Genomic DNA, 15,311 nt, shown 5'->3' with positions numbered 1-15,311 from the left:
CGATTTAGAAGGAGATGTCATAGAACCAATAGTATTTCATAGCGACACCACTTCCGTGTTAATTCGTCAGTGTGAGGGGCGAGGGATGCAGTAAAGATGGAATAGTGCATCGGAAAGGGGATACTCGCCTCCCAAAAGAAAATATTGTCGCTTCCGTAGAAACGTTCCTCGATGTAGAAGGAGAAGTTATAGAACACATAGTATTCCATAGCGACTCAATTTCAGTTTTAATTCGTCAATGGGAGGGAGCGAGGGATGCAGTAAAGAAGGAATAGTGAATCGGAACGGAGATACTCTCCTCCCAAAAGAAAGTCTTGTCGTTTCCATAGAAACGTTACTCGATGTAGAACGAGATGTCATAGAACCAATAGTATATCATAGCGACACCACTTCCGTGTTAATTCGTCAGTGTGAGGGGCGAGGGATGCAGTAAAGATGGAATAGTGCATCGGAAAGGGGATACTCGCCTCCCAAAAGAAAATATTGTCGTTTCCGTAGAAACGTTCCTCGATTTAGAAGGAGAAGTTATAGAACACATAGTATTCCATAGCGACTCAATTTCAGTGTTAATTCGTCAGTGGGAGGGAGCGAGGGATGCAGTAAATAAGGAATAGTGAATCGGAACGGAGACACTCTCCTCCCAAAAGAAAATACTGTCGTTTTCATAGAAACGTTACTCGATTTAGAAGGAGATGTCATAGAACCAATAGTATTTCATAGCGACACCACTTCCGTGTTAATTCGTCAGTGTGAGGGGCGAGGGATGCAGTAAAGATGGAATAGTGCATCGGAAAGGGGATACTCGCCTCCCAAAAGAAAATATTGTCGTTTCCGTAGAAACGTTCCTCGATTTAGAAGGGGAAGTTATAGAACACATAGTATTCCATAGCGACTCAATTTCATTGTTAATTCGTCAATGGGAGGGAGCGAGGGATGCAGTAAAGAAGGAATAGTGAATCGGAACGGAGATACTCTCCTCCCAAAAGAAACTCTTGTCGTTTCCATAGAAACGTTACTCGATTTAGAAGGAGATGTCATAGTACCAATAGTATTTCATAGCGACACAACTTCCGTGTTAATTCGTCAGTGTGAGGGGCGAGGGATGCAGTAAAGATGGAATAGTGCATCGGAAAGGGGATACTCGCCTCCCAAAAGAAAATATTGTCGTTTCCGTAGAAACGTTCCTCGATTTAGAAGGAGAAGCTATAGAACACATAGTTTTCCATAGCGACTCAATGTCAGTGTTAATTTGTCAATGGGATGGAGCGAGGGATGCAGTAAAGAAGGAATAGTGAATCAGAACGGAGATACTCTCCTCCAAAAGAAACTCTTGTCGTTTTCATAGAAACGTTACTCGATTTAGAAGGAGATGTCATAGAACCAATAGAATTTCATAGCGACACCACTTCCGTGTTAATTCGTCAGTGTGAGGGGCGAGGGATGCAGTAAAGATGGAATAGTGCATCGGAAAGGGGATACTCGCCTCCCAAAAGAAAATATTGTCGTTTCCGTAGAAACGTTCCTCGATTTAGAAGGGGAAGTTATAGAACACATAGTATTCCATAGCGACTCAATTTCAGTGTTAATTCGTCAATGGGAGGGAGCGAGGTATGCAGTAAAGAAGGAATAGTGAATCGGAACGGAGATACTCTCCGCCCAAAAGAAACTCTTGTCGTGTCCATAGAAATGTTACTCGATTTAGAAGGAGATGTCATAGTACCAATAGTATTTCATAGCGACACCACTTCCGTGTTAATTCGTCAGTGTGAGGGGCGAGGGATGCAGTAAAGATGGAATAGTGCATCGGAAAGGGGATACTCGCCTCCAAAAAGAAAATATTGTCGTTTCCGTAGAAACGTTCCTCGATTTAGAAGGAGAAGTTATAGAACACATAGTATTCCATAGCGACTCAATTTCAGTGTTAATTCGTCAATGGGATGGAGCGAGGGATGCAGTAAAGAAGGAATAGTGAATTGGAACGGAGATACTTTCCTCCCAAAAGAAACTCTTGTCGTTTCCATAGAAATGTTACTCGACTTAGAAGGAGATGTCTTAGAACCAATAGTATTTCATAGCGACACCACTTCCGTGTTAATTCGTCAGTGTGAGGGGCGAGGGATGCAGTAAAGATGGAATAGTGCATCGGAAAGGGGATACTCGCCTCCCAAAAGAAAATATTGTCGTTTCCGTAGAAACGTTCCTCGATTTAGAAGGGGAAGTTATAGAACACATAGTATTCCATAGCGACTCAATTTCAGTGTTAATTCGTCAATGGGAGGGAGCGAGGGATGCAGTAAAGAAGGAATAGTGAATCGGAACGGAGATACTCTCCTCCCAAAAGAAAATACTGTCGTTTCAATAGAAACGTTACTCGATTTAGAAGGAGATGTTATAGAACCAATAGTATTTCATAGCGACACCACTTCCGTGTTAATTCGTCAGTGTGAGGGGCGAGGGATGCAGTAAAGATGGAATAGTGCATCGGAAAGGGGATACTCGCCTCCCAAAAAGAAAATATTGTCGTTTCCGTAGAAACGTTCCTCGATTTAGAAGGAGAAGTTATAGAACACATAGTATTCCATAGCGACTCAATTTCAGTTTTAATTCGTCAATGGGAGGGAGCGAGGGATGCAGTAAAGAAGGAATAGTGAATCGGAACGGAGATACTCTCCTCCCAAAAGAAACTCTTGTCGTTTCCATAGAAACGTTACTCGATGTAGAACGAGATGTCATAGAACCAATAGTATATCATAGCGACACCACTTCCGTGTTAATTCGTCAGTGTGAGGGGCGAGGGATGCAGTAAAGATGGAATAGTGCATCGGAAAGGGGATACTCGCCTCCCAAAAGAAAATATTGTCGTTTCCGTAGAAACGTTCCTCGATTTAGAAGGAGAAGTTATAGAACACATAGTATTCCATAGCGACTCAATTTCAGTGTTAATTCGTCAATGGGAGGGAGCGAGGGATGCAGTAAATAAGGAATAGTGAATCGGAACGGAGACACTCTCCTCCCAAAAGAAAATACTGTCGTTTTCATAGAAACGTTACTCGATTTAGAAGGAGATGTCATAGAACCAATAGTATTTCATAGCGACACCACTTCCGTGTTAATTCGTCAGTGTGAGGGGCGAGGGATGCAGTAAAGATGGAATAGTGCATCGGAAAGGGGATACTCGCCTCCCAAAAGAAAATATTGTCGTTTCCGTAGAAACGTTCCTCGATTTAGAAGGGGAAGTTATAGAACACATAGTATTCCATAGCGACTCAATTTCATTGTTAATTCGTCAATGGGAGGGAGCGAGGGATGCAGTAAAGAAGGAATAGTGAATCGGAACGGAGATACTCTCCTCCCAAAAGAAACTCTTGTCGTTTCCATAGAAACGTTACTCGATTTAGAAGGAGATGTCATAGTACCAATAGTATTTCATAGCGACACAACTTCCGTGTTAATTCGTCAGTGTGAGGGGCGAGGGATGCAGTAAAGATGGAATAGTGCATCGGAAAGGGGATACTCGCCTCCCAAAAGAAAATATTGTCGTTTCCGTAGAAACGTTCCTCGATTTAGAAGGAGAAGCTATACAACACATAGTTTTCCATAGCGACTCAATGTCAGTGTTAATTTGTCAATGGGATGGAGCGAGGGATGCAGTAAAGAAGGAATAGTGAATCAGAACGGAGATACTCTCCTCCAAAAGAAACTCTTGTCGTTTTCATAGAAACGTTACTCGATTTAGAAGGAGATGTCATAGAACCAATAGAATTTCATAGCGACACCACTTCCGTGTTAATTCGTCAGTGTGAGGGGCGAGGGATGCAGTAAAGATGGAATAGTGCATCGGAAAGGGGATACTCGCCTCCCAAAAGAAAATATTGTCGTTTCCGTAGAAACGTTCCTCGATTTAGAAGGGGAAGTTATAGAACACATAGTATTCCATAGCGACTCAATTTCAGTGTTAATTCGTCAATGGGAGGGAGCGAGGTATGCAGTAAAGAAGGAATAGTGAATCGGAACGGAGATACTCTCCGCCCAAAAGAAACTCTTGTCGTGTCCATAGAAATGTTACTCGATTTAGAAGGAGATGTCATAGTACCAATAGTATTTCATAGCGACACCACTTCCGTGTTAATTCGTCAGTGTGAGGGGCGAGGGATGCAGTAAAGATGGAATAGTGCATCGGAAAGGGGATACTCGCCTCCAAAAAGAAAATATTGTCGTTTCCGTAGAAACGTTCCTCGATTTAGAAGGAGAAGTTATAGAACACATAGTATTCCATAGCGACTCAATTTCAGTGTTAATTCGTCAATTGGATGGAGCGAGGGATGCAGTAAAGAAGGAATAGTGAATTGGAACGGAGATACTTTCCTCCCAAAAGAAACTCTTGTCGTTTCCATAGAAATGTTACTCGACTTAGAAGGAGATGTCTTAGAACCAATAGTATTTCATAGCGACACCACTTCCGTGTTAATTCGTCAGTGTGAGGGGCGAGGGATGCAGTAAAGATGGAATAGTGCATCGGAAAGGGGATACTCGCTTCCCAAAAGAAAATATTGTCGCTTCCGTAGAAACGTTCCTCGATTTAGAAGGGGAAGTTATAGAACACATAGTATTCCATAGCGACTCAATTTCAGTGTTAATTCGTCAATGGGAGGGAGCGAGGGATGCAGTAAAGAAGGAATAGTGAATCGGAACGGAGATACTCTCCTCCCAAAAGAAACTCTTGTCGTTTCCATAGAAACGTTACTCGATTTAGAAGGAGATGTCATAGTACCAATAGTATTTCATAGCGAAACCACTTCCGTGTTAATTCGTCAGTGTGAGGGGCGAGGGATGCAGTAAAGATGGAATAGTGCATCGGAAAGGGGATACTCGCCTCCCAAAAGAAAATATTGTCGTTTCCGTAGAAACGTTCCTCGATTTAGAAGGAGAAGTCATAGAACACATAGTATTCCATAGCGACTCAATTTCAGTGTTAATTCGTCAATGGGATGGAACGAGGGATGCAGTAAAGAAGGAATAGTGAATCGGAACGGAGATACTCTCCTCCCAAAAGAAACTCTTGTCGTTTCCATAGAAACGTTACTCGATTTAGAAGGAGATGTCATAGAACCAATAGTATTTCATAGCGACACCACTTCCGTGTTAATTCGTCAGTGTGAGGGGCGAGGGATGCCGTAAAGATGGAATAGTGCATCGGAAAGGGGATACTCGCCTCCCAAAAGAAAATATTGTCGTTTCCGTAGAAACGTTCCTCGATTTAGAAGGGGAAGTTATAGAACACATAGTATTCCATAGCGACTCAATTTCAGTGTTAATTCGTCAATGGGAGGGAGCGAGGGATGCAGTAAAGAAGGAATAGTGAATCGGAACGGAGATACTCTCCTCCCAAAAGAAAATACTGTCGTTTCCATAGAAACGTTACTCGATTTAGAAGGAGATGTTATAGAACCAATAGTATTTCATAGCGACACCACTTCCGTGTTAATTAGTCAGTGTGAGGGGCGAGGGATGCAGTAAAGATGGAATAGTGCATCGGAAAGGGGATACTCGCCTCCCAAAAAAAAATATTGTCGTTTCCGTAGAAACGTTCCTCGATTTAGAAGGAGAAGTTATAGAACACATAGTATTCCATAGCGATTCAATTTCAGTGTTAATTCGTCAATGTGAGGGAGCGAGGGATGCAGTAAAGAAGGAATAGTGAATCGGAACGGAGATACTCGCCTCCCAAAAGAAATTACTGTCGTTTCCACAGAAACGTTACTCGATTTAGAAGGAGATGTCATAGAACCAATAGTATTTCATAGCGACACTACTTCCGTGTTAATTCGTCAGTGTGAGGGGCGAGGGATGCAGTAAAGATGGAATAGTGCATCGGAAAGGGGATACTCGCCTCCCAAAAGAAAATATTGTCGTTTCCGTAGAAACGTTCCTCGATTTAGAAGGGGAAGTTATAGAACACATAGTATTCCATAGCGACTCAATTTCAGTGTTAATTCGTCAATGGGAGGGAGCGAGGGATGCAGTAAGGAAGGAACAGTGAATCGGAACGGAGATACTCTCCTCCCAAAAGAAACTCTTGTCGTTTCCATAGAAACGTTACTCGATTTAGAAGGAGATGTCATAGTACCAATAGTATTTCATAGCGACACCACTTCCGTGTTAATTCGTCAGTGTGAGGGACGAGGGATGCAGTAAAGATGGAATAGTGCATCGGAAAGGGGATACTCGCCTCCAAAAAGAAAATATTGTCGTTTCCGTAGAAACGTTCCTCGATTTAGAAGGAGAAGTTATAGAACACATAGTATTCCATAGCGACTCAATTTCAGTGTTAATTCGTCAATGGGATGGAGCGAGGGATGCAGTAAAGAAGGAATAGTGAATCGGAACGGAGATACTTTCCTCCCAAAAGAAACTCTTGTCGTTTCCATAGAAATGTTACTCGATTTAGAAGGAGATGTCTTAGAACCAATAGTATTTCATAGCGACACCACTTCCGTGTTAATTCGTCATTGTGAGGGGCGAGGGATGCAGTAAAGATGGAATAGTGCATCGGAAAGGGGATACTCGCCTCCCAAAAGAAAATATTGTCGTTTCCGTAGAAACGTTCCTCGATTTAGAAGGGGAAGTTATAGAACACATAGTATTCCATAGCGACTCAATTTCAGTGTTAATTCGTCAATGGGAGGGAGCGAGGGATGCAGTAAAGGAGGAATAGTGAATCGGAACGGAGATACTCTCCTCCCAAAAGAAAATACTGTCGTTTCAATAGAAACGTTACTCGATTTAGAAGGAGATGTTATAGAACCAATAGTATTTCATAGCGACACCACTTCCGTGTTAATTCGTCAGTGTGAGGGGCGAGGGATGCAGTAAAGATGGAATAGTGCATCGGAAAGGGGATACTCGCCTCCCAAAAGAAAATCTTGTCGTTTCCGTAGAAACGTTCCTCGATTTAGAAGGGGAAGTTATAGAACACATAGTATTCCATAGCGACTCAATTTCAGTGTTAATTCGTCAATGGGAGGGAGCGAGGGATGCAGTAAAGAAGGAATAGTGAATCGGAACAGAGATACTCTCCGCCCAACAGAAACTCTTGTCGTTTCCATAGAAATGTTACTCGATTTAGAAGGAGATGTCATAGTACCAATAGTATTTCATAGCGACACCACTTCCGTGTTAATTCGTCAGTGTGAGGGGCGAGGGATGCAGTAAAGATGGAATAGTGCATCGGAAAGGGGATACTCGCCTCCAAAAAGAAAATATTGTCGTTTCCGTAGAAACGTTCCTCGATTTAGAAGGAGAAGTTATAGAACACATAGTATTCCATAGCGACTCAATTTCAGTGTTAATTCGTCAATGGGATGGAGCGAGGGATGCAGTAAAGAAGGAATAGTGAATCGGAACGGAGATACTTTCCTCCCAAAAGAAACTCTTGTCGTTTCCATAGAAATGTTACTCGATTTAGAAGGAGATGTCTTAGAACCAATAGTATTTCATAGCGACACCACTTCCGTGTTAATTCGTCATTGTGAGGGGCGAGGGATGCAGTAAAGATGGAATAGTGCATCGGAAAGGGGATACTCGCCTCCCAAAAGAAAATATTGTCGTTTCCGTAGAAACGTTCCTCGATTTAGAAGGGGAAGTTATAGAACACATAGTATTCCATAGCGACTCAATTTCAGTGTTAATTCGTCAATGGGAGGGAGCGAGGGATGCAGTAAAGGAGGAATAGTGAATCGGAACGGAGATACTCTCCTCCCAAAAGAAAATACTGTCGTTTCAATAGAAACGTTACTCGATTTAGAAGGAGATGTTATAGAACCAATAGTATTTCATAGCGACACCACTTCCGTGTTAATTCGTCAGTGTGAGGGGCGAGGGATGCAGTAAAGATGGAATAGTGCATCGGAAAGGGGATACTCGCCTCCCAAAAAGAAAATATTGTCGTTTCCGTAGAAACGTTCCTCGATTTAGAAGGAGAAGTTATAGAACACATAGTATTCCATAGCGATTCAATTTCAGTGTTAATTCGTCGATGTGAGGTAGCGAGGGATGCAGTAAAGAAGGAATAGTGAATCGGAACGGAGATACTCGCCTCCCAAAAGAAATTACTGTCGTTTCCATAGAAACGTTACTCGATTTAGAAGGAGATGTCATAGAACCAATAGTATTTCATAGCGACACCACTTCCGTGTTAATTCGTCAGTGTGAGGGGCGAGGGATGCAGTAAAGATGGAATAGTGCATCGGAAAGGGGATACTCGCTTCCCAAAAGAAAATATTGTCGCTTCCGTAGAAACGTCCCTCGATTTAGAAGGGGAAGTTATAGAACACATAGTATTCCATAGCGACTCAATTTCAGTGTTAATTCGTCAATGGGAGGGAGCGAGGGATGCAGTAAAGAAGGAATAGTGAATCGGAACGGAGATACTCTCCTCCCAAAAGAAACTCTTGTCGTTTCCATAGAAACGTTACTCGATTTAGAAGGAGATGTCATAGTACCAATAGTATTTCATAGCGAAACCACTTCCGTGTTAATTCGTCAGTGTGAGGGGCGAGGCATGCAGTAAAGATGGAATAGTGCATCGGAAAGGGGATACTCGCATCCCAAAAGAAAATATTGTCGTTTCCGTAGAAACGTTCCTTGATTTAGAAGGAGAAGCTATAGAGCACATAGTATTCCATAGCGACTCAATTTCAGTGTTAATTCGTCAATGGGATGGAGCGAGGGATGCAGTAAAGAAGGAATAGTGAATCGGAACGGAGATACTCTCCTCCCAAAAGAAACTCTTGTCGTTTTCATAGAAACGTTACTCGATTTAGAAGGAGATGTCATAGAACCAATAGTATTTCATAGCGATACCACTTCCGTGTTAATTCGTCAGTGTGAGGGGCGAGGGATGCAGTAAAGATGGAATAGTGCATCGGTAAGGGGATACTCGCCTCCCAAAAGAAAATATTGTCGTTTCCGTAGAAACGTTCCTCGATTTAGAAGGAGAAGTCATAGAACACATAGTATTCCATAGCGACTCAATTTCAGTGTTAATTCGTCAATGGGATGGAGCGAGGGATGCAGTAAAGAAGGAATAGTGAATCGGAACAGAGTGACTCTCCTCCCAAAAGAAACTCTTGTCGTTTTCATAGAAACGTTACTCGATTTAGAAGGAGATGTCATAGAACCAATAGAATTTCATAGCGACACCACTTCCGTGTTAATTCGTCAGTGTGAGGGGCGAGGGATGCAGTAAAGATGGAATAGTGCATCGGAAAGGGGATACTCGCCTCCCAAAAGAAAATCTTGTCGTTTCCGTAGAAACGTTCCTCGATTTAGAAGGGGAAGTTATAGAACACATAGTATTCCATAGCGACTCAATTTCAGTGTTAATTCGTCAATGGGAGGGAGCGAGGGATGCAGTAAAGAAGGAATAGTGAATCGGAACGGAGATACTCTCCGCCCAACAGAAACTCTTGTCGTTTCCATAGAAATGTTACTCGATTTAGAAGGAGATGTCATAGTACCAATAGTATTTCATAGCGACACCACTTCCGTGTTAATTCGTCAGTGTGAGGGGCGAGGGATGCAGTAAAGATGGAATAGTGCATCGGAAAGGGGATACTCGCCTCCAAAAAGAAAATATTGTCGTTTCCGTAGAAACGTTCCTCGATTTAGAAGGAGAAGTTATAGAACACATAGTATTCCATAGCGACTCAATTTCAGTGTTAATTCGTCAATGGGATGGAGCGAGGGATGCAGTAAAGAAGGAATAGTGAATCGGAACGGAGATACTTTCCTCCCAAAAGAAACTCTTGTCGTTTCCATAGAAATGTTACTCGATTTAGAAGGAGATGTCTTAGAACCAATAGTATTTCATAGCGACACCACTTCCGTGTTAATTCGTCATTGTGAGGGGCGAGGGATGCAGTAATGATGGAATAGTGCATCGGAAAGGGGATACTCGCCTCCCAAAAGAAAATATTGTCGTTTCCGTAGAAACGTTCCTCGATTTAGAAGGGGAAGTTATAGAACACATAGTATTCCATAGCGACTCAATTTCAGTGTTAATTCGTCAATGGGAGGGAGCGAGGGATGCAGTAAAGGAGGAATAGTGAATCGGAACGGAGATACTCTCCTCCCAAAAGAAAATACTGTCGTTTCAATAGAAACGTTACTCGATTTAGAAGGAGATGTTATAGAACCAATAGTATTTCATAGCGACACCACTTCCGTGTTAATTCGTCAGTGTGAGGGGCGAGGGATGCAGTAAAGATGGAATAGTGCATCGGAAAGGGGATACTCGCCTCCCAAAAGGAAAATATTGTCGTTTCCGTAGAAACGTTCCTCGATTTAGAAGGAGAAGTTATAGAACACATAGTATTCCATAGCGATTCAATTTCAGTGTTAATTCGTCGATGTGAGGTTGCGAGGGATGCAGTAAAGAAGGAATAGTGAATCGGAACGGAGATACTCGCCTCCCAAAAGAAATTACTGTCGTTTCCATAGAAACGTTACTCGATTTAGAAGGAGATGTCATAGAACCAATAGTATTTCATAGCGACACCACTTCCGTGTTAATTCGTCAGTGTGAGGGGCGAGGGATGCAGTAAAGATGGAATAGTGCATCGGAAAGGGGATACTCGCCTCCCAAAAGAAAATATTGTCGTTTCCGTAGAACCGTTCCTCGATTTAGAAGGGGAAGTTATAGAACACATAGTATTCCATAGCGACTCAATTTCAGTGTTAATTCGTCAATGGGAGGGAGCGAGGGATGCAGTAAAGAAGGAATAGTGAATCGGAACGGAGATACTCTCCTCCCAAAAGAAAATACTGTCGTTTCCATAGAAACGTTACTCGATTTAGAAGGAGATGTTATAGAACCAATAGTATTTCATAGCGACACCACTTCCGTGTTAATTCGTCAGTGTGAGGGGCGAGGGACGCAGTAAAGATGGAATAGTGCATCGGAAAGGGGATACTCGCCTCCCAAAAAAAAATATTGTCGTTTCCGTAGAAACGTTCCTCGATTTAGAAGGAGAAGTTATAGAACACATAGTATTCCATAGCGATTCAATTTCAGTGATAATTCGTCAATGTGAGGGAGCGAGGGATCCAGTAAAGAAGGAATAGTGAATCGGAACGGAGATACTCGCCTCCCAAAAGAAATTACTGTCGTTTCCACAGAAACGTTACTCGATTTAGAAGGAGATGTCATAGAACCAATAGTATTTCATAGCGACACTACTTCCGTGTTAATTCGTCAGTGTGAGGGGCGAGGGATGCAGTAAAGATGGAATAGTCATCGGAAAGGGGATACTCGCCTCCCAAAAGAAAATATTGTCGTTTCCGTAGAAACGTTCCTCGATTTAGAAGGGGAAGTTATAGAACACATAGTATTCCATAGCGACTCGATTTCAGTGTTAATTCGTCAATGGGAGGGAGCGAGGGATGCAGTAAGGAAGGAACAGTGAATCGGAACGGAGATACTCTCCTCCCAAAAGAAACTCTTGTCGTTTCCATAGAAACGTTACTCGATTTAGAAGGAGATGTCATAGTACCAATAGTATTTCATAGCGACACCACTTCCGTGTTAATTCGTCAGTGTGAGGGGCGAGGGATGCAGTAAAGATGGAATAGTGCATCGGAAAGGGGATACTCGCCTCCCAAAAGAAAATATTGTCGTTTCCGTAGAAACGTTCCTTGATTTAGATGGAGAAGCTATAGAGCACATAGTATTCCATAGCGACTCAATTTCAGTGTTAATTCGTCAATGGGATGGAGCGAGGGATGCAGTAAAGAAGGAATAGTGAATCGGAACGGAGATACTCTCCTCCCAAAAGAAACTCTTGTCGTTTTCATAGAAACGTTACTCGATTTAGAAGGAGATGTCATAGAACCAATAGTATTTCATAGCGACACCACTTCCGTGTTAATTCGTCAGTGTGAGGGGCGAGGGATGCAGTAAAGATGGAATAGTGCATCGGAAAGGGGATACTCGCCTCCCAAAAGAAAATATTGTCGTTTCCGTAGAAACGTTCCTCGATTTAGAAGGAGAAGTTATAGAACACATAGTATTCCATAGCGACTCAATTTCAGTGTTAATTCGTCAATGGGATGGAGCGAGGGATGCAGTAAAGAAGGAATAGTGAATCGGAACAGAGTTACTCTCCTCCCAAAAGAAACTCTTGTCGTTTTCATAGAAACGTTACTCGATTTAGAAGGAGATGTCATAGAACCAATAGAATTTCATAGCGACACCACTTCCGTGTTAATTCGTCAGTGTGAGGGGCGAGGGATGCAGTAAAGATGGAATAGTGCATCGGAAAGGGGATACTCGCCTCCCAAAAGAAAATATTGTCGTTTCCGTAGAAACGTTCCTCGATTTAGAAGGGGAAGTTATAGAACACATAGTATTCCATAGCGACTCAATTTCAGTGTTAATTCGTCAATGGGAGGGAGCGAGGGATGCAGTAAAGAAGGAATAGTGAATCGGAACGGAGATACTCTCCGCCCAACAGAAACTCTTGTCGTTTCCATAGAAATGTTACTCGATTTAGAAGGAGATGTCATAGTACCAATAGTACTTCATAGCGACACCACTTCCGTGTTAATTCGTCAGTGTGAGGGGCGAGGGATGCAGTAAAGATGGAATAGTGCATCGGAAAGGGGATACTCGCCTCCCAAAAGAAAATATTGTCGTTTCCGTAGAAACGTTCCTCGATTTAGAAGGAGAAGTCATAGAACACATAGTATTCCATAGCGACTCAATTTCAGTGTTAATTCGTCAATGGGATGGAGCGAGGGATGCAGTAAAGAAGGAATAGTGAATCGGAACGGAGATACTCTCCTCCCAAAAGAAACTCTTGTCGTTTCCATAGAAACGTTACTCGATTTAGAAGGAGATGTCATAGAACCAATAGTATTTCATAGCGACACCACTTCCGTGTTAATTCGTCAGTGTGAGGGGCGAGAGATGCAGTAAAGATGGAATAGTGCATCGGAAAGGGTATACTCGCCTCCCAAAAGAAAATATTGTCGTTTCCGTAGAAACGTTCCTCGATTTAGAAGGGGAAGTTATAGAACACATAGTATTCCATAGCGACTCAATTTCAGTGTTAATTCGTCAATGGGAGAGAGCGAGGGATGCAGTAAAGAAGGAATAGTGAATCGGAACAGAGTTACTCTCCTCCCAAAAGAAACTCTTGTCGTTTCCATAGAAACGTTACTCGATTTAGAAGGAGATGTCATAGAACCAATAGTATTTCATAGCGACACCACTTCCGTGTTAATTCGTCAGTGTGAGGGGCGAGGGATGCAGTAAAGATGGAATAGTGCATCGGAAAGGGGATACTCGCCTCCCAAAAGAAAATATTGTCGTTTCCGTAGAAACGTTCCTCGATTTAGAAGGAGAAGTTATAGAACACATAGTATTCCATAGCGACTCAATTTCAGTGTTAATTCGTCAATGTGAGGGAGCGAGGGATGCAGTAAAGAAGGAATAGTGAATCGGAACGGAGATACTCGCCTCCCAAAAGAAGTTACTGTCGTTTCCATAGAAACGTTACTCGATTTAGAAGGAGATGTCATAGAACCAATAGTATTTCATAGCGACACCACTTCCGTGTTAATTCGTCAGTGTGAGGGGCGAGGGATGCAGTAAAGATGGAATAGTGCATCGGAAAGGGGATACTCGCCTCCCAAAAGAAAATATTGTCGTTTCCATAGAAACGTTCCTCGATTTAGAAGGGGAAGTTATAGAACACATAGTATTTCATAGCGACTCAATTTCAGTGTTAATTCGTCAATGGGAGGGAGCGAGGGATGCAGTAAAGAAGGAATAGTGAATCGGAACGGAGATACTCTCCTCCCAAAAGAAACTCTTGTCGTTTCCATAGAAACGTTACTCGATTTAGAAGGAGATGTCATAGTACCAATAGTATTTCATAGCGACACCACTTCCGTGTTAATTCGTCAGTGTGAGGGGCGAGGGATGCAGTAAAGATGGAATAGTGCATCGGAAAGGGGATACTCGCCTCCCAAAAGAAAATATTGTCGATTCCGTAGAAACGTTCCTCGATTTAGAAGGAGAAGCTATAGAGCACATAGTATTCCATAGCGACTCAATTTCAGTGTTAATTCGTCAATGGGATGGAGCGAGGGATGCAGTAAAGAAGGAATAGTCAATCGGAACGGAGATACTCTCCTCCCAAAAGAAACTCTTGTCGTTTTCATAGAAACGTTACTCGATTTAGAAGGAGATGTCATAGAACCAATAGTATTTCATAGCGACACCACTTCCGTGTTAATTCGTCAGTGTGAGGGGCGAGGGATGCAGTAAAGATGGTATAGTGCATCGGAAAGGGGATACTCGCCTCCCAAAAGAAAATATTGTCGTTTCCGTAGAAACGTTCCTCGATTTAGAAGGAGAAGTTATAGAACACATAGTATTCCATAGCGACTCAATTTCAGTGTTAATTCGTCAATGGGATGGAGCGAGGGATGCAGTAAAGAAGGAATAGTGAATCGGAACAGAGTTACTCTCCTCCCAAAAGAAACTCTTGTCGTTTTCATAGAAACGTTACTCGATTTAGAAGGAGATGTCATAGAACCAATAGTATTTCATAGCGACACCACTTCCGTGTTAATTCGTCAGTGTGAGGGGCGAGGGATGCAGTAAAGATGGAATAGTGCATCGGAAAGGGGATACTCGCCTCCCAAAAGAAAATATTGTCGTTTCCGTAGAAACGTTCCTTGATTTAGAAGGGGATGTTATAGAACACATAGTATTCCATAGCGACTCAATTTCAGTGTTAATTCGTCAATGGGAGGGAGCGAGGGATGCAGTAAAGAAGGAATAGTGAATCGGAACGGAGATACTCTCCGCCCAAAAGAAACTCTTGTCGTTTCCATACAAATGTTACTCGATTTAGAAGGAGATGTCATAGTACCAATAGTATTTCATAGCGACACCACTTCCGTGTTAATTCGTCAGTGTGAGGGGCGAGGGATGCAGTAAAGATGGAATAGTGCATCGGAAAGGGGATACTCGCCTCCCAAAAGAAAATATTGTCGTTTCCGTAGAAACGTTCCTCGATTTAGAAGGAGAAGTTATAGAACACATAGTATTCCATAGCGACTCAATTTCAGTGTTAATTCGTCAATGGGATGGAGCGAGGGATGCAGTAAAGAAGGAATAGTGAATCGGAACGGACATACTCTCCTCCCAAAAGAAACTCTTGTCGTTTCCATTGAAACGTTACTCGATTTAGAAGGAGATGTCTTAGAACCGATAGTATTTCATAGCGACACCACTTCCG

Source organism: Schistocerca piceifrons, unplaced genomic scaffold, assembly GCF_021461385.2.
Source record: "Schistocerca piceifrons isolate TAMUIC-IGC-003096 unplaced genomic scaffold, iqSchPice1.1 HiC_scaffold_2340, whole genome shotgun sequence".
Classification (NCBI taxonomy): Eukaryota; Metazoa; Arthropoda; class Insecta; order Orthoptera; family Acrididae; genus Schistocerca; species Schistocerca piceifrons.
Note: the sequence above shows the minus strand (reverse complement) of the source record.